Genomic DNA, 23,682 nt, shown 5'->3' on the forward strand with positions numbered 1-23,682 from the left:
CTTGCCTGTCATTCTTCTTTGTATCATTCAGGTAACCAGCACAAGTGCTTTGAACAGAAGAAATGCTTTTCTTCAAAAAAAAAAAATGGTTGAACAAACTATCACACTCCAGAGAAACGAATCCTGGGCATAATGATAGTCTGAGTTAACTATTACAAGGTCTACCTCTTCAAAGAAATATAGTGTCCCATTTAATTTCGTGACTACTCTGTATATTTCAGTTGACACTATAATGCACATCACTGTATAAGCAATTTGTCAGTGCTAAGTAAATAGTCTTAGGCATAAAGATGGATAGAATGATCAGATTGACCAAGCCATTGTTCACATCCCCAGACTAGAGATGGAGGCTATTCTCCAGCCTTTAAAAAAATTTTTAGGAAAGTGCAAGACATGAATAATCTTTTTTTTAAATAGAGTATAGCCTTCGGTTTTTTTTTTTAATTCTGTGTGAATAATTATAAATGGACAAAGATAGGGACCTGCCTAAGATTATTTTATAACAATACATTTAACCAAAATTATGTAGGCATATTTTATATGATTTATATAAATATTCCAAGACTTAGTTTATGTTTAAAATGAAGCAGAAGCATCTGTTGAAAAATGCCATAACCCTGTGGCAGCTGCTATTAAACCATTAACAGGATCAGGTTTCATTTAAACCAGATTTACCATTTTCTACAACAGCCCATGGGAGAGCTAAAAACATTATGCACAAATTACAGACAAAAGAGATTCTTAATCAAGCCATACTTTTCATTTGGTTAGATGGCTGTGAGTAACCCTCGTGATAAGAGAATAAAAGCTAAATGAGAAGGAGGAGGAAAAATGGGGTCAGAAATCTGTTTCTGACCATCGTTTAAAAATAAAGCTGAACTGCTGCTATTACAGTCATTTCATCAATTTTTATCTCTGCATTTAGAAGTGAAAACTAATGTCCCTCTTATACTAACCTGATCTTACTCAGTGATATGTTCAAAATATTAACAGATTAAGTAAGAAGTTGACCAGTACTGACCCAATTCTATCATTAAGTTTCCTGTGGTCTTAGGCAAGTCACTTCTCTTTTTGTATCTAAGTTTCCATGCATTCAAATTTCCTCATACATGAAAAAAAGAATATAAGCACCTTCCTCACAGAGTTGAGGCAATTATCAATTTGGATAACAAATATTAAAATGTTCATAAAAATGTAAAATGCACGTAAATATTATTATTAATCTTATGACTTTATCCCAACTATTTTTATGCCTTAGATTATAGTTTATTTTAATAAAGAAGAAAAGAACATTTTAAGGTTGAAGATCATCTTTAAATACGTAAAACACTAGTACCATTTTGTGCATGAGAAACAGTTCAAGGCTACCAAACATAACCCAGTAACACCAGGCAGCACTGTGTCACCTGTAACAATGTAAATTAGAAGCCAGTCTTTAGGCACCAAAGGATCTTCACTTCAGCCTATTTCACAATTACCCTGACAGCCCCCCCAAAAAATAAGTATTTGAACAAGACAAAACCTAGTCACTGATACTGACTGAAAAGGAGGGTAAGAGCCATATGTTATCAAACAGAGGAATTTATCTGACAACACTTGTCTTATTTATTCTTTTAGTGCCTTTCCCTTGCTGTATGTTGTAGGAGAGATCTTTTGCCCTGTAATGTGTAGGTTGGGACTCATTTTTTTCCTCTTTGGCAAGAAAGGATCACTAAGTTTCATTGTATCTCCCAGAGGAAGCTTTCCACAAACCTGAGTATTTCCATAGCTGTCCTATGATGTGATGTTTCCATAGTTTTCCGTAGCTTTGTAATTGAATGCTATATAATAAAGGAAATAAATGGATCAGTCTCCTCCCAACTACCAATGCTATCTCATCATCAAAGTCCTGGTAACTGGAGGTCATAATTTCTTCGGCGTAGCTTTATTTTCTGAGTGCCATGAAGGGCATTCTTTTTTGAAGGAAGAGAGATTAGAGAGCTGAATTTCATTGCATAACATAAGGGTGATGCGTTTGATCTTCCATATCAAAGAAGGTGGATGTGAAAGGAGAGTGGAGAACAAGCAGAAAAGAAACAAACAAGAATTTTGAAGGCTAAGGTCTGTATGGAGGATTGGAAGAGAAAGCAAAATTTCTTCCACTTGGACACCAAATACTTTTAAATTGAAGTAACTCAGAAAGGATTAAGGAAGTCTTAAAAAATGATGAAAATGCATGTTGATGAAGTATTTTTCAATTGTCTGGATTTTCTGAAATATTTGGAGAGATTATTGTTTTCATACTCAGAAAAAAAGTTCACAAAGTAATTTCAAAAACAGAAGGTTTTCAAAGTTCTGCTTCTCCTTAGGATGGAGATGGTCATAAATGACCATAATTCTTACTATAACAAGGAAGAAACTCCAGGTAAATTACAAAATTACGTATATTTTAAACACCTTGGGAAGCTGAGGACATGAAGCTTAGGGGAAACTAAATCTCAGAGAGCATAACCCCTTCATATATGAGTTAAGACTAGAGGTAGCTTTTTTTTTATATATATATATCTTTATTGGAGTATAATTGCTTTACCATGGTGTGTTAGTTTCTGCTTTATAACAAAGTGAATCAGTTATACATACATATATATTCCCATATCTCTTCCCTCTTGCGTCTCCCTCCCTCCCATCCTCCCTATCTCACCCCTCCAGGCGGTCACAAAGCACCAAGCGGATCTCCCTGTGCTATGCGGCTGCTTCCCACTAGCTATCTAACTTACGTTTGGTAGTGTATATATATATCCATGCCTCTCTCTCGCTTTGTCACAGCTTATCCTTCCCCGTCCCCATATCCTCAAGTCAATCCTCTAGTAGGTCTGTGTCTTTATTCCTGTCTTACCCCTAGGTTCTTCATGACATTTTTTTTTCTTAAATTCCATATATATGTGTTAGCATATGGTATTTGTCTTTCTCTTTCTGACTTACTTCACTCTGTATGACAGACTCTAGGTCTATCCACCTCATTACAAATAGCTCAATTTCGTTTCTTTTTATGGCTGAGTAATATTCCATTGTATATATGTGCATCTTCTTTATCCATTCATCTGATGATGGACACTTAGATTGTTTCCATCTCCAGGCTATTGTAAATAGAGCTGCAATGAACATTTTGGTACATGACTCTTTTTGAATTATGGTTTCCTCAGGGTATATGCCCAGTAGTGGGATTGCTGGGTCATATGGTAGTTCTATTTGTAGTTTTCTAAGGAACCTCCATACTGTTCTCCACAGTGGCTGTATCAGTTTACATTCCCAACAACAGTGTAAGAGGGTTCTCTTTTCTCCACACCCTCTCCAGCTCTCCAGCATTTATTGTTTCCAGATTTTTTGATGATGGCCATTCTGACTGGTGTGAGATGATACCTCATTGTAGTTTTGATTTGCATTTCTCTAATGATTAATGATGTTGAGTATTCTTTCATGTGTTTGTTGGCAGTCTGTATATCTTCTTTGGAGAAATGTCTATTTAGGTCTTCTTCCCATTTTTGGATTGGGTTGTTTGTTTTTTTGTTACTGAGTTGCATGAGCTGCTTGTAAATTTTGGAGACTAATCCCTTGTCAGTTGCTTCATTTGCAAATAGTTTCTCCCATTCTGAGGGTTGTCTTTTGGTCTTATTTATGGTTTCCTTTGCTATGCAAAAGCTTTGAAGTTTCATTAGGTCCCATTTGTTTATTTTTGGTTTTATTTCCATTTCTTTAGGAGGTGGGTCAAAAAGGATCTTGCTGTGATTTATGTCATAGAGTGTTCTGCCTATGCTTTCCTCTAAGAGTTTGATAGTTGCTGGCCTTACATTTAGGTCTTTAATCCATTTTGAGCTTATTTTTGTGTATGGTGTTAGGGAGTGATCTAATCTCATACTTTTACATGTACCTGTCCCGTTTTCCCAGCACCATTTATTGAAGAGGCTGCCCTTTCTCCACTGTACATTCCTGCCTCCTTTATCAAAGATAAGGTGACCATATGTGCGTGGGTTTATCTCTGGGCTTTCTATCCTGTTCCATTGATCTATCTTTCTGTGTTTGTGCCAGTACCATACTGTCTTGATTACTGTAGCTTTGTAGTATAGTCTGAAGTCAGGGAGCCTGATTCCTCCAGCTCCGTTTTTCTTTCTCAAGATTGCTTTGGCTATTCGGGGTCTTTTGTGTTTCCATACAAATTGTGAAAATTTTTGTTCTAGTTCTGTGAAAAATGCCAGTGGTAGTTTGATAGGGATTGCATTGAATCTGTAGATTGCTTTGGGTAGTAGAGTCATTTTCACAATGTTGATTCTGCCAATCCAAGAACATGGTATATCTCTCCATCTATTTGTATCATCTTTAATTTCTTTCATCAGTGTCTTATAATTTTCTGCATACAGGTCTGTTGTCTCCTTAGGTAGGTTTATTCCTAGATATTTTATTCTTTTTGTTGCAATGGTAAATGAGAGTGTTTTCTTGATTTCATTTTCAGATTTTTCATCATTAGTGTATAGGAATGCAAGAGATTTCCGTGCATTAATTTTGTATCCTGCTACTTTACCAAATTCATTGATTAGCTCTAGTAGTTTTCTGGTAGCATCTTCAGGATTCTCTATGTATAGTATCATGTCATATGCAAACAGTGACAGCTTTACTACTTCTTTTCTGATTTGGATTCCTTTTATTTCCTTTTCTTCTCTGATTGCTGTGGCTAAAACTTCCAAAACTATGTTGAATAAGAGTGGTGAGAGTGGGCAACCTTGTCTTGTTCCTGATCTTAGTGGAAATGCTTTCAGTTTTTCACCATTGAGGACAATGTTGGCTGTGGGTTTGTCATATATGGCCTTTATTATGTTGAAGAAGGTTCCCTCTATGCCTACTTTCTGCAGGGTTTTTGTCATAAATGGGTGTTAAATTTTGTCGGAAGCTTTCTCTGCATCTATTGAGATGATCATATGGTTTTTCTCCTTCAATTTGTTAATATGGTGTATCACGTTGATTGATTTGCATATATTGAAGAATCCTTTCATGCCTGGAATAAACCCCACTTGATCATGGTGTATGATCCGTTTAATGTGCTTTTGGGTTCTGTTCGCTAGTATTTTGTTGAGGATTTTTGCATCTATGTTCACCAGTGATATTGGCCTGTAGTTTTCTTTCTTTGTGACATCTTTGTCTGGTTTTGGTATCAGGGTGATGGTGGCCTTGTAGGATGATTTGGGAGTGTTCCTCCCTCTGCTATATTTTGGAAGGTTTGAGAAGGATAGGTGTTAGCTCTTCTCTAAATGTTTGATAGATTTCGCCTGTGAAGTCATCTGGTCCTGGGCTTTTGTTTGTTGGAAAATTTTTAATCACAGTTTCAATTTCAGTGCTTGTGATTGGTCTGTTCATATTTTCTATTTCTTCCTGATTCAGTCTTGGCAGGTTGTGCATTTCTAAGAATTTGTCCATTTCTTCCAGGTTGTCCATTTTACTGGCATAGAGTTGCTTGCAGTAATCTCTCATGATGTTTTGTATTTCTACAGTGTCAGTTGTTACTTCTCCTTTTTCATTTCTAATTCTATTGATTTGAGTCTTCTCCCTTTTTTTCTTCATGAGTCTGGCTAATGGTTTATCAATTTTGTTTATCTTCTCAAAGAACCAGCTTTTAGTTTTATTGATCTTTGCTATCATTTCCTTCATTTCTTTTTCATTTATTTCTGATCTGATTTTTATGATTTCTTTCCTTCTGCTAACTTTGGGTTTTTTCTGTTCTTCTTTCTCTAATTGCTTTAGGTGCAAGGTTAGGTTGTTTATTCGAGATGTTTCCTGATTCATAAGGTAGGATTGTATTGCTATAAACTTCCCTCTTAGAACTGCTTTTGCTGCATCCCATAGATTTGGGGTCGTCGTGTCTCCATTGTCATTTGTTTCCAGGTATTTTTTAATTTCCTCTTTGATTTCGTCAGTGATCACTTCGTTATTAAGTATTGTTTAGCTTCCATGTGTTTGTATTTTTTACAGATTTTTTTCCTGTAATTGACATCTAGTCTCATAGTGTTGTGATCAGAAAAGATACTTGATACAATTTCAATTTTCTTAAATTTACCAAGCCTTGATTTGTGACCCAAGATAGGATCTATCCTGGAGAATGTTCCATGAGCACTTGAGAAAAAGGTGTATTCTGTTGTTTTTGGATGGAATGTCCTATAAATATCAATGAAGTCTATCTTGTTTAATGCATCATTTAAAGCTTGTGTTTCCTTTTTTATTTTCATTTTGGATGATCTGTCCATTGGTGAAAGTGGGGTGTTCAAGTCCCCTACTATGAATGTGTTACTGTCGATTTCCCCTTTTATGGCTGTTAGTATTTGCCTTATGTATTGAGGTGCTCCTGTGTTCGGTGCATAAATACTTAACAATTGTTATATCTTCTTCTTGGATTGATCCCTTGATCATTATGTAGTGTCCTTCTTTGTCTCTTCTAATAGTCTTTATTTTAAAGTCTATTTTGTCTGATATGAGAATTGCTAATCCAGATTTCTTTTGGTTTCCATTTGCATGAAATATCTTTTTCCATCCCCTTACTTTCAGTCTGTATGTGTCTCTAGGTCTGAAGTGGGTCTCTTGTAGACAGCAAATATATGGGTCTTGTTTTTGTATCCATTCAGCCAATCTGTGTCTTTTGGTGGGAGCATTTAGTCCATTTACATGTAAGGTAATTATCGATATGTATGTTCCTATTCTTATTTTAATCGTTTTGGGTTCATTATTGTAGGTGTTTTCCTTCTCTTGTGTTTCTTGCCTAGAGAAGTTCCTTTAGCAGTTGTTGTAGAGCTGGTTTGGTGGTGCTGATCTCTCTCAGCTTTTGCTTGTCTGTAAAGGTTTTAATTTCTCCATCAAATCTGAATGAGATCCTTGCTGGGTAGAGTAATCTTGGTGGCAGGTTTTCCTCCTTCATCACTTTAAATATGTCCTGCCAGTCCCTTCTGGCTTGCAGAGCTTCTGCTGAAAGATCAGCTGTTAACCTTATGGGGATTCCCTTGTGTGTTTTTTGTTGTTTTTCCCGTGCTGCTTTTAATATGTTTTCTTTGTATTTAATTTTTGACAGTTTGATTAATATGTGTCTTGGCGTATTTCTCCTTGGATTTATCCTGTATGGGACTCTCTGTGCTTCCTGGACTTGATTAACTACTTCCTTTTCCATATTAGGGAAGTTTTCAACTATAATCTCTTCAAATATTTTCTCAGTCCCTTTCTTTTTCTCTTCTTCTTCTGGAACCCCTATAATTTGAATGTTGGTGCATTTAATGTTGTCCCAGAGGTCTCTGAGACTGTCTTCAGTCCTTTTCATTCTTTTTTCTTTATTCTGCTCTGCAGTAGTTATTTCTACTATTTTATCTTCCAGGTTACTTATCTGTTCTTCTGCCTCAGTTATTCTGCTATTGATTCCATCTAGAGTATTTTTAATTTCATTTATTGTGTTGTTCATCATTGTTTGTTTCATCTTTAGTTCTTCTAGGTCTTTGTCAAATGTTTCTTGCATTTGTCTATTCTATTTCCAAGATTTTGGATCATCTTTACTATCATTATTCTGAAATCTTTTTCAGGTAGACTGCCTATTTCCTTTTCATTTGTTACGTCTGGTGGGTTTTTATCTTGCTCCTTCATCTACTGTGTGTTTTTCTGTCTTTTCATTTTGCTTATCTTACTGTGTTTGGGGACTCCTTTTTGCAGGCTGCACGTTCGTAGTTCCCATTGTTTTTGCTGTCTGTCCCCAGTGGCTAGGGTTGGTTCAGTGGGTTGTGTAGGCTTCCTGGTGGAGGGGACTAGTGCCTGTGCTCTGGTGGATGAGGCTGGATCTTGTCTTTCTGGTGGGCAGGTCCACGTCTGGTGGTGTGCTTTGGGGTGTCTGTGGACTTATTATAATTTTAGGCAGCCTCTCTGCTAATGGGTGGGGTTGTTTTCCTGTCTTGCTAGTTGTTTGGCATAGGATGTCCAACACTGTAGCTTGCTGGTCGTTGAGTGAAGCTGGGTGCTGGTGTTGAGATGGAGATCTCTGGGAGATTTTCACCGTTTGATAATATGTGGAGCTGGGAGGTCTCCTGTGGACCAGTGTCCTGAAGTTGGCTCTCCCACCTCAGAGGCACAGCACTGACTCCTGGCTGCAGCAACAAGAGCCTTTCATCCACACGGCTAAAAAGAGGAAAAGGGGAAAAAATCATAAATCTTGCTCTCAAGGTCCACCTCCTTAATTTGGGATTCGTTGTCTGTTCATGTATTCCACAGATGCAGGTACATCAAGTTGATTGTGGAGCTTTAATCGGCTGCTTCTGAGGCTGCTGGGAGAGATTTCCCTTTCTCTTCTTTGTTCACACAGCTCCCGGGGCTCAGCTTTGGATTTGGCCCTGCCTCTGCGTGTAGGTTGCTGGAGGGTGTCTGTTCTTCGCTCAGACAGGACGGGGTTAAAGGAGCCGCTCCTTCGGGGGCTCTGGCTCACTCAGGCCGGGGGAGGGAGGGGCATGGAGTGCGGGGCGGGCCTGCGGCGGCAGAGGCCGGTGTGACGTTGCACCAGCCTGAGGCGTGCCGTGCGTTCTCCTGGGGGAGTTGTCCCTGGATCCCGGGACCCTGGCAGTGGCGGGCTGCACAGGCTCCCGGAAGGGGGGTGTGGACAGTGACCTGTGCTCGCACACAGGCTTCTTGTTGGCGGCAGCAGCAGCCTTAGCGTCTCCTGCCCGTGTCTGGGGTCCGCGCTTTTAGCCGCGGCTCGCGCCCGTCTCTGGAGCTCCTTTAAGCAGCGCTCTTAAACCCCTCTCCTCGCGCACCAGGAAACAAAGAGGGAAGAAAAAGTCTCTTGCCTCTTCGGCAGCTCCAGACCTTTTCCCGGACTCCCTCCCGGCCAGCCGTGGCGCACTAACCCCCTTCAGGCTGTGTTCACGCCGCCAGTCCTCTCCCTGCGCTCCGACCGAAGCCCAAGCCTCAGCTCGCAGCCCCGCCCGCCCCGGCGGGTGAGTGCCGGTCGGCCCTGATCCTCTGTGCGGGAATCTCTCTGCTTTGCCCTCCGCACCCCTGTTGCTATGCTCTCCTCCGCGGCCCCGAAGCTTTCCCCCCTCCGCCACCGGCTGTCTCTGCCCGCGAAGGGGCTTCTAGTGTGTGGAAACATTTCCTCCTTCACAGCTCCCTCCCACTGGTGCAGGTCCCGTCCCTATTCTTTTGTCTCTGTTTATTCTTTTTTCTTTTGCCCTACCCAGGTACGTGGGGAGTTTCTTGCCTTTGGGGAGGTCTGAGGTCTTCTGCCAGCGTTCAGTAGGTGTTCTGTAGGAGTTGCTCCACGTGTAGATGTATTTCTGGTGTATCTGTGGGGAGGAAGGTGATCTCCACATCTTACTCTTCCGCCATCTTCCCGGAAGCCTCTAGAGGTAGCTTTATTCTCAGGGAACGGGTGAAGGAGTAGATCTGTCATTGGGTGAAGGACTTTGTAGGTAAAAGGAGAAACTGGCTAAAGTTTTAAGTCTTGGACTAATGTGGATTGTCGAATACACATGAGCCCCAGACACAGAATGAGTCCTTACTATTTACAAATTCTCAATTTTAGGACTCTTATTCAGCAGCATGTGAGCAATTGGGTTCAGGCTGAAAGTCAAAAAGAGACCTTCCATGGCACAGAAATCTCAAGGCAGGGCTAGGGAGCAGAGTGGTTATGTGGTGCTTGGATACCAAAGCCCAGCTGGAAGGAGGGATCTTTCACACTTGAAAACTTTTAAAACCAGTGGTGAATTAAAACTAATCAAAGCCACAACCTAACCCCAACTTAGCTTAACTCTAATCAGAAAGATCACTCTAGCTGCCTGACAGAGGCTGCTTTTTTTGTGCGGGGTAAATATTTTCTACTTCAGTCTTTACAATTCATTTATACACAATATCTGGCATACAATACACAACTATGAGACATCCACAGAAGAAGGGAAATGTGATGCACAGATAAAAGAGAACAGTCAATGGAAACTGACCCACAGATGACTCAGATGTTAGACTTAACAAACAAATACTTTAAACAATCATTATAATTAGGATAAAGAAATAAGGAGAAAGATGGAAATAACCGGGGGAGGGAAAAAAATTTCAAGAGTGAACTTTAAAAATGTTTAGGGTACTTGAAATGAAAAATTCACTGAATGGGCTTAACAGTAGAAATGGACATGGCAGAAAAAGGATAGATGACCTCTAGCAGAGGCCAGTAGGAAAGTCCCAACTGAAGCACAAAGGCAAAAATAATGAAAAAAGGGGGGAAAAAAACCCCAACTGATCAGAGCATGTAAGATGTGTGGGACAGTAATAAACAATCTAAACACATGTAATTGGAGTCCTAAAAGGAAAAGAGAAAGACAATGGTGCAGAAAAACATGTGAAGAGATAGCGGCTGAGAATTTTCCAAAACTGATGAAAGACATCAACCCACGAAACCAGGGAATTCAGAAAATCCCAAAAGAAAAAGGAAACCTGGGCATATCATAGTCAAACCAATAAAATCAAAGATAAAACCTTAAAAATAAAGGGCTACCTATGATATTTAACAGAAAAGTTCATTATTGAATGTCAAAGGGCCATACTTTCCTTATCATGAAATCCAGAATATAAAAATATTATCTATCATATGGAAAATTCTACTTCCATTTTTTTTGTCCAGCTTTTTTGCCCTGCAACTCTGATCATAAAAAGTTACTTTTATCTCTGGCAGTGAACAAAATGTTACCAGAAACTTTGGTTCAGTATAAGCTCTACTTTTTGCTCCTTGGTAGGCTGTTTCTTGCCTGACATCATATCGTCACTTTATATTTATCATAAAACTTATAATTCTTCAGCATTGCATTAAAGACCCTAATGCTACCTCACCACAATCTAACTTTCTAGTTTTATTTTCTGTTAAACATATATTTAAATATATGTTAAAATATGTAATACATAAACATGCAAATTAAATATGGTCAAATTTATTGACAATATATCTGCCTCTCTCTCTCTCTCTCTCTCTCTCACACACACACACACACACACACAGAGTCTACTATTTTCTCATGACAGCCTCTTCATCAGGACATACCTCTTCCTCCCCCAAGTTTTGCTCATTATAACCAAAGAATCTCGTGTCTTCAGTCTGGACAATATCTTTTAGGGCATAATTTCTAATCTCCAGGCTTTCAAACAGAAGTACAGGCAGAGATACTGGTGAGGCCCAGACATGAATTTGGAGACTTAAATGTTTTCATAACAATTACTAGGATATTCTAAGCTTTTTGAAGTTCTTAAAGCTTAAAATAATAACAGTATTAACAAAAGACCTCAGTGACCTCAGAAAAGGGCATTTTAAAAATTTTGTTGAGGAGTACAGACTATCTAATTAAAATACTGATTGTACATGGGCCACATAATTTAAGAAGCACTGTTATATTCAGTCCCTTGCTCAGTTAGAAATCTTTTCTGTACTACGGGGGATAGTTCAGTCTCTATCTGAACCCTACACTGATAGAAATGTTTGCCAATTCATAAGGTAAACCAATTCCTTGTGAACAGCTATTTATTAGAAAGCTTCACTCCCTCCTCAGCAGTTATGGTGTCATAAGTGCTGTTCATCAAATATTTCCAGCTCTTCACCTTCTGAGCGTATAGTAGGATTGCATGTCCAAGCCCCGTTGTGGTTGGCTGGGCCCTTTGACTAGTTCTGGACAAGGACCTCTGAGTGGACAGAATATGTGTCACTTCTAGGCCAGGGCACTTATTATTGGTTCTAGATTCTCCAGAGTTTTCTTTCATTTTTCTCCTTTGCTACATTGACCAGTGACCAGTCTTTGACTTAGAATGAGAATGGGTAAAGCAGAGCCCCTAGCTGTCCTGAAGTAGACACATAGCTTGGGTGAAAAATAAGCTTCTGTTGAATTAAGCCACTGAAATACTGGGGGGTTTTGTTACCATAAAATAACCAAGATAATATTGACTGACTGCTCCTGCTTTGTATTGACTCACATCCAGTCTTAACTGTTCTATAAACATGATTATTATACCACAACAGCTTCAGAGCCATATTCTAAGTCATTGGATATAAAGTCGAAAACCTAGCTGTTCTTTGCCAGCGTCATGATAAAACCAACTGTAGAGGAAAACGCAAATACTCACGTAATCTGCACTACAGTGGATAAACAGAATACCCAACAATGCTTCAGTTGTTTGTGGTAAGACTACAGTGACGCTGCTTGGATATTTCTTTGGTTGGAATTCCTATAAATGCATCTTAAATGCTTTTGACTTTATATATAGTTTACCTCAGTCCTAATTGTTCAATCCTGCCGTGTTTAATTGCTTCTCTGATTTAAAAGGGAAGCTATATGTCCTCATGGGTTAAAAGCATGGGCTTTGGCATCAGACAAATGTTAAGATCAAATCCCAATGTCACACTCCAGTAAGTAACCTATCATTTGGGGATGGATCTTTGTTTCACCATTTATGAAGTGCTGGTGGTGGAGGTGGAAGGGGTGGGAAAGGAAGGACAGTGGTGATGAAGGGAAGGTGGCAATTTGGGAGAATGGGAAATGAACATAATGGTGTCTTCTGGGACTAATATTCTGTAGGGAATAAGCATAGTTAAGGAATTAAATAAATATACTTAATTTGCATTAGAAAATAGCAAAGTGTTCTTTCTGAGGCAAACAACTCTGGACAGATGACTGGGAATTGATGCCACAGCACAGTGTAATCTAGGTTATCCAGTGAGAGTTTAATAATACCATTATTTTCCTTTCCATTCCCTTAGCCAAGATAAATAAACAGACATATTAGCTCTAATTCCCAGTCTTTCTGCTGCGGGATGAAAGAAAGTAATTATTCTTGGAACCTTATCTTGGTCTAGGGATCAAGGACAGAGGGTGGTAACAGCTACAACTATCATAGCTTCTGAATAGAAGAAGAGAGAAAACCTTACACCTACACCGTTGGAAAACCAGTGTTCTCACGTGCAAATGTAACAGTTCCAGTTCCCTGTTTTAGAAATCAATTTTTTGAGTTCCTTAAACCTAACAGTAGAGCATCAACCATTAACATGTATCAAAAGCTTACTAAATGCAAGGTACTTTTTAAATCACTTTATCCTTATGAACACAATCACCACAGTAATCCTATGAAGTTGATTCTATTATAGCTCCATTTGACCAATGACACAACTGAGGCAAAGAGAGCTGGCCCAAGGTCACACAGAAAATAGGTGTAGAGGGTAGAGCTGGGATTTGATTCCTGGCCATGTGCTCCAGAGCCATTCATGCCATGCTTCCGAAATGTTGGAGGTAAACATCAGACAGCCTACCTTGCATTCCTGATGAAGAAGCTTAAGACCATCCCTCTACACCCTATTTCCTGCTTCTCCTTATACAGGCTGAGGAGCTGGGCTCCTTCCCACGTTTCTCTGTATTCAGCCTGTTCTCTCCTTAATTGCTCCCACTGAGTTCAGGCATCAAAAGTAGACACAGAACTTACCAAGAGAAAACGTCTCCAACAAAACTCCATCATTAGCATCCCAAAAAACTCCATCATCCAGCATCCTTAAAGAATGAATCTCTCTGACTATATACACATATATATGCATAAAACCGAATCACATTGCTGTACAACTAAAACTAACACAACATTGTAAATCAACTATACTTTAATAAAAAGTAAAATGAATTTTTAAAAAATGAGTCTTTCTGAGGGCTAGATTCATCAGATAGCTTACAAATTAGTAAATCTGAATAAAAATCTTCCTAAAATGAGGGCACAAGTCTATGATCTCTCAAACTTACAGTCCCTGAATTGAATTTTGTGATTTCTCAACAAAGAATTTAATTATTTAAGAAACCTCTACAATCATACGATGATGTCCTCAAGGACGTCATCTAGCAGTCACCCAAATTTGATTTGTGTAAGAATTTTACCCAAAGGAGTTTATTAAAAATGCAGATTTCTAGGCCCATTCTCATCCTTTAGTCAGTAAGTCTGGGGTGAAGCTCAGGAATTTGAATTTCTACAGGCATGTCTAGGTAATGGTGATTCACGTGGTCCTTCAGACCACACTTTGAGAATCATCGTCCAATATGGATGCCAAGACAAGACAGGTTTGTGTGTCCTTGATCTTATGTCTAATTGACTTCATAGCTTAGGGCAGCCACATTTCTGTCTAAAATCAAACTGATTCATACCTGAATAATTACTGGCTAAAAAATATGGCCTTTCCACCGTTTTCCATCAAACATGACTGAAATCAAGAGGAAATATATGGCATGTCATCTCATTACATCGCAATTCCATTACCTGACCTCAACCTCAATGTGTCATAACTCATCTCTTCACATGCTACTCAAATGTTCAACTAAGAATATTTCACTCTAGGGAGATGGCAAAATCTAATTGAATATTTTAATTTAGAAAATTCAGTTCTGGGATTTCTCCCCCTACCCCCCCCCTTTTTTTTCTTTTTTTGAAGTGAAAACAAAAGTTGAATTTTCAGTTTTTCCTTGTTAGGCAAAAGATAGATTTTTCCCTTCTTTGTCCCTGAGAGTTGAAGACACTGGGGAAAAATTGGGCACAGCCCATTACTTTTACAAACCCCAGTGACTGAGCCTCAATGCACAAAAAGATGGCATTTCTGAACATCTGCAGCTTGATTAGATCAAAGACCAACAAATTAACCACAAATGGTTTTACAAGGAACAGGCAAATACATCATTTGGAAAGGATAAAACTTTTGGCAATAATTGCTAATCAACACTTTCCCTTTGGGAAACCCACATTGTACCAAAGATACCTGGCAATGTATTAATGCCTGTGCAGCGTTTTACATTTTACAAAGCTCTTACATGCACAATATAACATTTGATCTGCGTGTCAATGTAGTTAATATTAGCCCATTTTACAGGTGATTGAAAAAAAGCTTTTAAAAAGTAGTGATTTGTTCATGTTTTCCCAGCTACTAAATTATTGATTTGACTATGTCAAAAGCCATATCCAACTTCAGGACTTCCCTCTGTTCGTTCATTCATTCATTCATTCATTCACACACCTTTATTAAATGCCCATTTGTACTTAAGCACCATTTTTGGCACTAAGGATAAAAAAAAATTAAATCAGCTCTTCTTCTTGAGCTACAATCTGGTAGTGGAGGGGATAAGCAATAAACAAATAAGACAATATCAATAGTGATAAATGCTCTAATTTATCACTAGTGATATTGAAACAATAAAAATAAATTAGAGACGTACTAGAAAATGACCAGAGGAGGAGCTATTCTGTTAAGAAAATGTTGTCTCGGGAAGGGACACTTAACCTGGGACCAGCAGTGTCAAGGTTTGAGGAGGAACCCCACTAGGCAGGAAGCCACAACTAACACAGCCTTGTAATAAGAATGAGCTTGGTCTGTTCAAAGAACAGAAAGTGAGTCTCAAATGAAATACACAAGCAGAAAAGTCACATGAAATAAATTAGAAAGGGGGATAGAGGCCCGATCACGTAAGGCTTGGAGGCCCAGGTAAGGAATTTGGATTTTATTCTAAATGTAATGGAGAGCTACTAGGGGAGCTTAAGCAGAGGCTTGACAAGCTCTGATTGGCAGTTTACTAGATTGACCTTTACTGGTCCTTGAGTTTAGTGATTTTTTGTTTGTTTGAACCCGAATTCTTTTCCTGCCACCACTATAAGCTTTGAGAGCCCCGTCAGTTCAAAGTCATTGAGTAGTGCTTGGCACACCTATGAGGCAGATGGATAGAAAAGATAGCCAGCCCTGTTCTTTGCAATTACCAGGCCATGTGACCTTGGAGAAATTCTTTACCCTAGTCAGCCCTTTGCGACTTCACTCGACGTTCATGGGAGAATTAGTGCCTTAAAAGTCATTGTAAAGCATTTTGTATGGATGTTGAAATATTAAAACCTATTCCCTCTGAATGTGAGTGAGTTCAAATATAGAAGCAAGTTCCTCCTCTTTAGAGAATTCAAAATGATTTGATTGTTGAATTGCATGCAAAGTGAACAAGAACGACTATTTTGTAACTAGGGCATTCTTAACCCTGAATAAATCAGACGTGAACAGATGTAGAGAACAGACAAAGTTGGATTTATGGCATTTTGAAAGCAGTTCCCATAAAATAAAGAACGTTAATCTGCATAAAACACCAAAAGTTTTAAAAAGTTAAAACATTTTTCAACTATAAAGTAGAAATCAGTTGTCTATTTGAAGTCTGAAATGTGAGTCTTTTGAATTTTTAGATGTATTCATTCATTTAAAAATATTTATTAAGACAGCCACAGTTCTAGGTGCCAGAGATTCAGCAGTGAACAAAATAGACCCCAGTTCTTGCGCTCAAGAAGCTTACATTTTAGTGCTGGCAAATATGTTTGAGTGACCAACTGTCAATATTATGTAATATAGCAGCCTCATTCCCAAATGAGACTGGTAAGAATGATTTGATTATTGAATTGAATGCAGAGTGAATGACAACTACTCATTTGTAACTAGGGCGCTCAACTCTGAGTAAATCAGATGTGAACAGATGTAGAAAACCGACACAAAGGACAGAAGAAGAGACAGAAAGAGCGAGGGATTTGGCTTTAGAAATGGAAATAAACCTGGTAAAAATACAAAGAAAAATTACAGGAATCGATGAGTAGTTTACAGATTTGAGAAAACAACATATCAGTTCTTGCCATTTTCTGTAGGGTAGTTTGTGAACCTCGGTGTTTGGACTGTGGGCTCCAATCTCAGCTTCAAACTTCTGGTCAAGTTCTCATCTCTAAAACCTCAGTTTCTCTAATCTGCAAAATGGGATTAACAATAGATTGCTCTGTGTGAAATTTGCACTGATCGTGTGTATTAAACACATAGCGATGAAACTGGCACAGTTCAGGCACTCAATACACATTATTCTTCCTCTCTGCCAGAGACTATGAGACAATGAGAGCATGACTTTTTGCACTGATGGCCCTGAAACCCTCACATCACTCAGTAACAAGAAGTAGAGGCAAAAGAGCATCCAATAAATTTAATGGAAACTGAGTTTTCTTAGAGGGAGAAATCAAGAGTGGATTAACTGATACTCCTTGAAGGCATGTTTTGGAGGGCTGGAGAAATCTAACAGAGAGAGGGAAAAGAAGAGAACATGCCACATGGAGAATTATTATTATAATGAAAAACTAATTATAGCCACCAGTTATTTCCTACATGCAACCCGCTATGCTAAGCAATCTATACATCACATTATTTAATGCTCAGAAAGTCTCTATGAATAAGGTAACAGATTCCCATTTTACAAATGAAGGAACTGAGGCGAGGGAGATTAGGTAATTTTCCTAAAGTGATGAATGCTAAGTAAGTAGCAGAAGCAGACCACTGTTAAAAACAGCATATACCCAGTGACCACTCACACCACTCAGGAGAAGCCATTTACAATCAGGACTCTCACAAGTCTGGGGGAATCCTTGACCAGCGGAAGTGACCATTTCAAATACTGACCAAAAGGGCTTCCTCCACTGATATAATGGCAAACTTTTTAAAGCCACATGATATAATGTACTCCAGGACTATTCACTATGAATGGTAATAATCAATAATCGATAAAAGCAATCAAGCTCTAGTTTTCCTAAGACCACTCCTTCCAAGGAGTTATTAAAATCATTTCAATTCTTTGATATTAAATGTCACACAGAAAATAACCTCTTGCAAAATGTTGGGTCCATCATATTTTAAGAATTAATACTTTAGGTCATTTTAATCAGTTTCTGATATATGCAGTTTTCAGAAAGCATTTCAGGGAAGAACACTGGGGCCGTGACTAATAATGACAAGAATATGAACTATATTCTTCATATACATATTGGAATCAGAACATTACTGAAGTACTTTACCATCTTAAGTATTTAGGAAGCTTTAAATAAAAAATAAATTTGCCTATTTCACTGAAATTGAGCATCCTTTTTTCAGGCATAAAACTTCAAACTTATTAATTTCATGGCTATATTTTAAAATGGGTGCCAGTACCAGCTAGATGACTGCATGATAAGTGTCTTAGAAGTTCAAGAAAAGGCACTAAATTTTTCACAGTATTTGTGTTTCATTCTCAGTGTAATAAAAATATGCCACCCTTTGAATAATGAATAATAGATTCTCAGTTTGATTTACCTGCATGGATTAAATGTCATGTTTGAAAAGTTGCTATTTTATTCATATTGGATTTCCCTCCAGTAAAACAAAAATGGTGCCCATCTACTACTATAATAATGATACCTTGCCACACTGATGTATAAATAGTAACTGGATGATATACTTCTTAAAATTCTATGGAACCATGAAAGAGTCTGATAACACAGTGAGTTTAAGTCAGGTTTTCTCTGGAGCTTCTGAGGTGCCTATATGTGCCATTCAATTAGCCAAAACCCACTACAGTAGGGGAGCCTTATTTCTTTTTTTCTTTTTGGCTGTGCTGTGCAGCATGTGGGATCTTGGTTCCCCAACCAGGGATCGAACCCACGTCCCTTGCATTGGAAGCGCGGAGTCTTAACAACTGGATTGCCAGGGAAGTCCCTAGACCTTATTTCAAAGATGCCAAATTTACGTATTGAATTCTAAAAGGCTGAAGCAAATTGTTGCTTCTTCTTTCCCACTGAAGAGAAGGACAATTCATTGTCACCAGTTCTTCATGAGCCCCTCTATTACTTTTTCAGGACCACCATAGCAAAGTACCACTGACTGGATGGCTTTAACAATAAGAATTTATTTTCTCACAGTTCTGGAATTGGACATCCAAGATCAAGGTGTCGGCAGGATTGGTTTCTTCTGAGGCCTCTCTCTTTGGTTTGTCCCCCTGTGTCCCCACATGGTCTTCCCTCTGTGTGTGTCTGTGTCAATCTCCTCTTCTTTAAGGACACCAGTCAGATTAGATTAGGGCCCACCCCAATGTCCTCATTTTAACCTTACTCACCTCTTTAAAGACCCTGTCTCCAAACTTAGTCACATTCTGAGGTACTGGGATTTAGGGCCTCAGCCTATGAATCTGGGAGGAACACAGTTCAGTCCATAACAGCCCCCCTATTTATCCACTTCCATCTCCCACATCTCCTTTTTCACATACACGCAGCATAACTAAAGGACAAGACATTGCACACAGGACTCAAATGCCTTTTGGGTGAACCAACTCTGAATTTAGACACATAATGATTCTTTTTCCTTAAGCACACGAGGTTATATTTGCAGAAGCTACCCAAGCAATTTAAAAAGACAGCCCTGACTTTATTTCTCCAACTCTCGATGTAGTTCTTGGTCACAGAAGGGGCTAAATAAGTTCTTCAGTTATCTATTGCTGCATAACAAACTACTCCAAAATTCAGTGACTTGAAACATTTTTCTGTATCTCCCCATCACGTAGATCAGAAAATCAGAGATGACTCAGCAGAGTAGCTCATCTACTCCATAGGGCATTGGCTGGGGCCACTTGGTGCCACTCTTCTATTACCTGTATTTTTTTCCTAAGTTTGAAGTGATTATATATTTATTTATCAACTCCACTTCTCCTTTGCATAGTTAGACAGCTATGACTAATAAAGTGAAGGTAAGTGTGAACTCAGTTAATGTGGTCCCAGAACAGGAACACATGCTTGTTGAGAACTCTACTTTTACTTGTAGTTTTTTTAATTCTCTGATTTTCTTAACAAAGAGCTTAAGTTGTCTTCTGTAATCAGAAAGGCCAATACAGCTATTTTTCACTTGAAAATATCAAAAATCATCTGGAGAAATATCAAAAATCATCATATTTGAACATCTCCATCTTACAATACAGGAAAATGGACATTAAAGTGTGGAAATATTTGGGACAAAGTCCAAATGACAGTATCAGAAGTAGGACCGTGGGTGTTTGGAGGGCTATTACCTTGGGCTTACCAATCGATATATCTGCTGCCTCACTTAGAGGCTTATCAAACCCTATAAGCAAACTTTTCACCTTAACCTTCAATTGTTTGCCTCCTGGTCCAGCTTGATACCAAAGAGAAGCCACCTTTGATGCTATAACGTTGTACCCTCATTCCAAGCTCCATTAACAATGTAACCTTACAGACGTATAATGCAGACATTTCCTCAGCAGACTCAGTGCTTCTCCTGCAATGAAGACTTGCCCTCTCATTTGGGCAATACCTTCTCTGTCCCTCCTGTCTGTGTAGGAATAGCTGACCATCTCTCCTCGGTTAACATTGGTAAGATGTCCTGCACTCTCAAACAACCATATGAAGCCAACTTCTCGTGTTCATGGAGAAATGACCCTGTCTTAGGCTTGTACATGAAAAGAAATGATGTAAATATCTTAGATGCCCCTATATCAGTTACATACACAAGCACATCTGTGTGTTTTTGTGTGTGTATTCCTATTCCTATTGGAAAATGACGTTTCTTTAAACCTTGCTGCTGTACCTGTCAGTCTCCCACAAACTGCTAGCAGAGTGGCTGGCAGGCAGAATTGTGTGGTTAGTGGAAAAAGTTGCCAGAACCCAGTGGAATGAACAGAACTTTGAGCAACAGCATTTTCATTCTGAAATCAAACAGCGTCAGATGACTTCTCTTTCCTGTCAAGTTCTAGAGTGCTTTTCTTGCTTTTGTTTTTGTCCTGAATTTTTTGTACTTTTCTTACATACACTGAATGTGGAACACCCTAGTAGATTTCTCTGGGGATCCAGGATTTTGCTAGGTGATACCAAGGGATGGATATAATTCAGTGACATTTTGTCAGGCTCTTAAAGAATAAATTTTCCTTGGCTGTGGCAGGAAGTAATTATTTTGGTTTGTTTGCTTCTGACACAGGGAAAGAAAATTTGGGGTTGTTACTTCACCTATTCCAAGATACTTTTTGTTCTGTTTGGCAGGAAGGGGAAAATGCATTTCAGTGTTTGAGGAACAACTGGCCTCTTCTTTCCCCTACGGACTTGATGCGCTTTTCAACACTGTGAACAGTTTTGGGCAACATCCGTCTCTTAGTGGTTTTGCTCCCTGTCCCTGAAGACATTCTTTTTCTTTTTCTTTTTAATTTATTTATTTTTTTTGCGGTACGCGGGCCTCTCACTGCTGTGGCCTCTCCCGTTGCGGAGCACAGGCTCCGGACGTGCAGGCTCAGCGGCCATGGCTCACGGGCCCAGCCGCTCCGCTGCATGTGGGATCCTCCCGGACCGGGGCATGAACCCGTGTCCCCTGCATCGGCAGGTGGACTCTCAACCACTGCGCCGCCAGGGAAGCCCCTGAAGACATTCTTGATGCACCTCTTCATCCTCTAATCCCTCCTGACATTTAACCTGTAGCACTCTCTGTTAGGATTATTCATCAACATGCATGGAATATGCTCAAAGTAAACATAGCAATATACGTGGCTTCTGCACTCAGAGTTCACACCTCTATGGGGGGAGCTGGGGGATGGGCATCTAAACCAATAATAACAATAAAAAGAACATTTTATAGTGCTTTTCAATGTAAAAGAGCTATTTATGCAGATGGCTCTAGATAGCAAGCTCTTCGAATGCTATATTTGGTAGCCTAGCTCCAAGATTTAAAATGGTAGGTACTTAATTAAAATGTACCAAAAGAATGTAGTTGCCCATTAAGTACAGATTAGACCTTTTTTAAAATTATTAACTAAAATCTTAGCTAGCACCACATTCCTGAAATTTCTCTGATATAAGCAGTGAAAACCAAGATATCATGTCAGGGGCTGAATTACATCTGCTGCCCTCGTGTCACTTGTCCTCAAAGTCTGGTTCTATGGGGACAGTGGGCTCCCCCAGGGGGTAAGTCCTCTCCATACCCACCCCTGACTAACACCTCTCACATCTATCTCACACATCTTAACAAGGCTTTTGGGATCATTTGTTAGAGAAGAAATTGTTAACCACCACTGTTCTCAAGCAAAGGTTAATTCAAAAGTTGTTCAAGATATAAGCATTCATCATATATATTAAAATGAAAGTCCCCTGGAAAGCATTTATGGGCTTCCCCATCAAAGAGACAGAATAATTATAACAATAATAATCACAGAAGCTTCTGAATTCTTACTATGTATTGACAGTGTGTATTTCCACAATCATCTCGGTCATTTTTTGTAATGCTTCTGATAGGCAGATATTTTTATTCCCATTTCACAGATGAGCCAACTGAGGCTCGGTTCCTCAGTGAGTCTTGTCAGCTCGGGAACCTTGTGCTACCTACACTGATTCTTACAATGTTTGTCTTATTCCTTCAAATTAATAGTGTAAAAAGCAATTCTATATTTTCAAACAGTCCATTCTCATGCCTGGCATCTTATGCACAAGCACGCAGTAAGGGTTCTGGGACTAACCCAGCCCCTTCCTTTCTTCTCCTTGGGCTGGAGTTCCCTGTCTTCGTCAGTCTGGTGCCGATGCCCCAGAGAAAGCTAAGCTTATCCTCTCTCCTTCCAAAGGTGACTTGAAGATCTTGGACCCCCGCTTCTCATCCCTGCATCCAGGAACACTCTCTAATCTTACCTCCCCCTTCCTCTCTCGCCCAGCACTGTCTCCTCCAGATTCTCTTTGCTTGGTAAACACATACCCCTATATCCATAATCTATTCTCTGAACAACCTCCAACATTTCTTCTTACCTAAATCTGGGTTCTCACCTAAAATCAGTGTCCCTGGCTGCCTACAAATGTATATACATACCGCACATAAAATACACACGTTAGTGACCTCTTGTCATGTAAATCCTGAAAAGGTGAAGAATTATACCAAGGATCCACAGTAATGATCTTGATAAAGAAGGATGGCATTCCATTTTACCCAGGACTAAGGGTGTCCATGTACCGGCCACAACACAGTGCTTGGCTCATACTGAGTGCTTATTGGGTATTTGCTGAATGAACGAATGAAATCCTTTCTGTTTACTACACAAAGCTGAGTACCTAAAACCATCTCTAGAGGTGAAAAGCTGGACAGATAGGAGCAGATAGTGGTACGTGTGCAAAAAGACCAGCTTACCACATAAAGGCGTTCGTGGAAATACAGCCCCACATCATAAAAATTTCCATCATGCCTCACTGGGTGTGTTCTGGTCTTCAGCTGCTCCGTCAGGCACCACGGCAAGACACGGCCACCTGGTCGACCGAGCAGGGACACTCTGAGGAAGTAGGAGCCTTGGGGAGCCTTGTTCTTGAGACCCCTTATGCATTTCATCTGTATTTGAAGAGGCTGAGGTGACCGACTCTGCTCAACTCAAAGAAAAGACAGGTTTCTTGAATTTCTTGAATGATGCAGGAACTGGGGAAAACCACACAATTAGCCACAGTGTGCTTCTCAGGGAGGGAAAAATAGACAATTATTTTTACTCAACCTGTAATTGTCAGGTATTAGCCGTGATAACAGAGGAGGACACACGACATGTAATTAGGGGGTCAAAAGGCAAGCCTACCGATTATGCGAGGGAAAGTTGAGCCAGTTTTTAAGTGTGGTATGTTAATGATCTGTGACATCAGAAACCATTCATCTATTATAATAAGATAGAATGAACAGGAAACCAACACTTCTAAAAACCACACAGTGGGCCTCTTAAGATACCTGGGATGGGTGAACATGGGCAGTAAGCTTGAAAGGTGACAGCCCTTACCTCTCATACTAATCACAGACCATGGACCCCATTGATTAGTGATGTGCAA

Source organism: Delphinapterus leucas, chromosome 10, assembly GCF_059928025.1.
Source record: "Delphinapterus leucas isolate spDelLeu-1000000601 "Yukka" chromosome 10, BTC_Dleu_Yukka2, whole genome shotgun sequence".
NCBI lineage: Eukaryota > Metazoa > Chordata > Mammalia > Artiodactyla > Monodontidae > Delphinapterus > Delphinapterus leucas.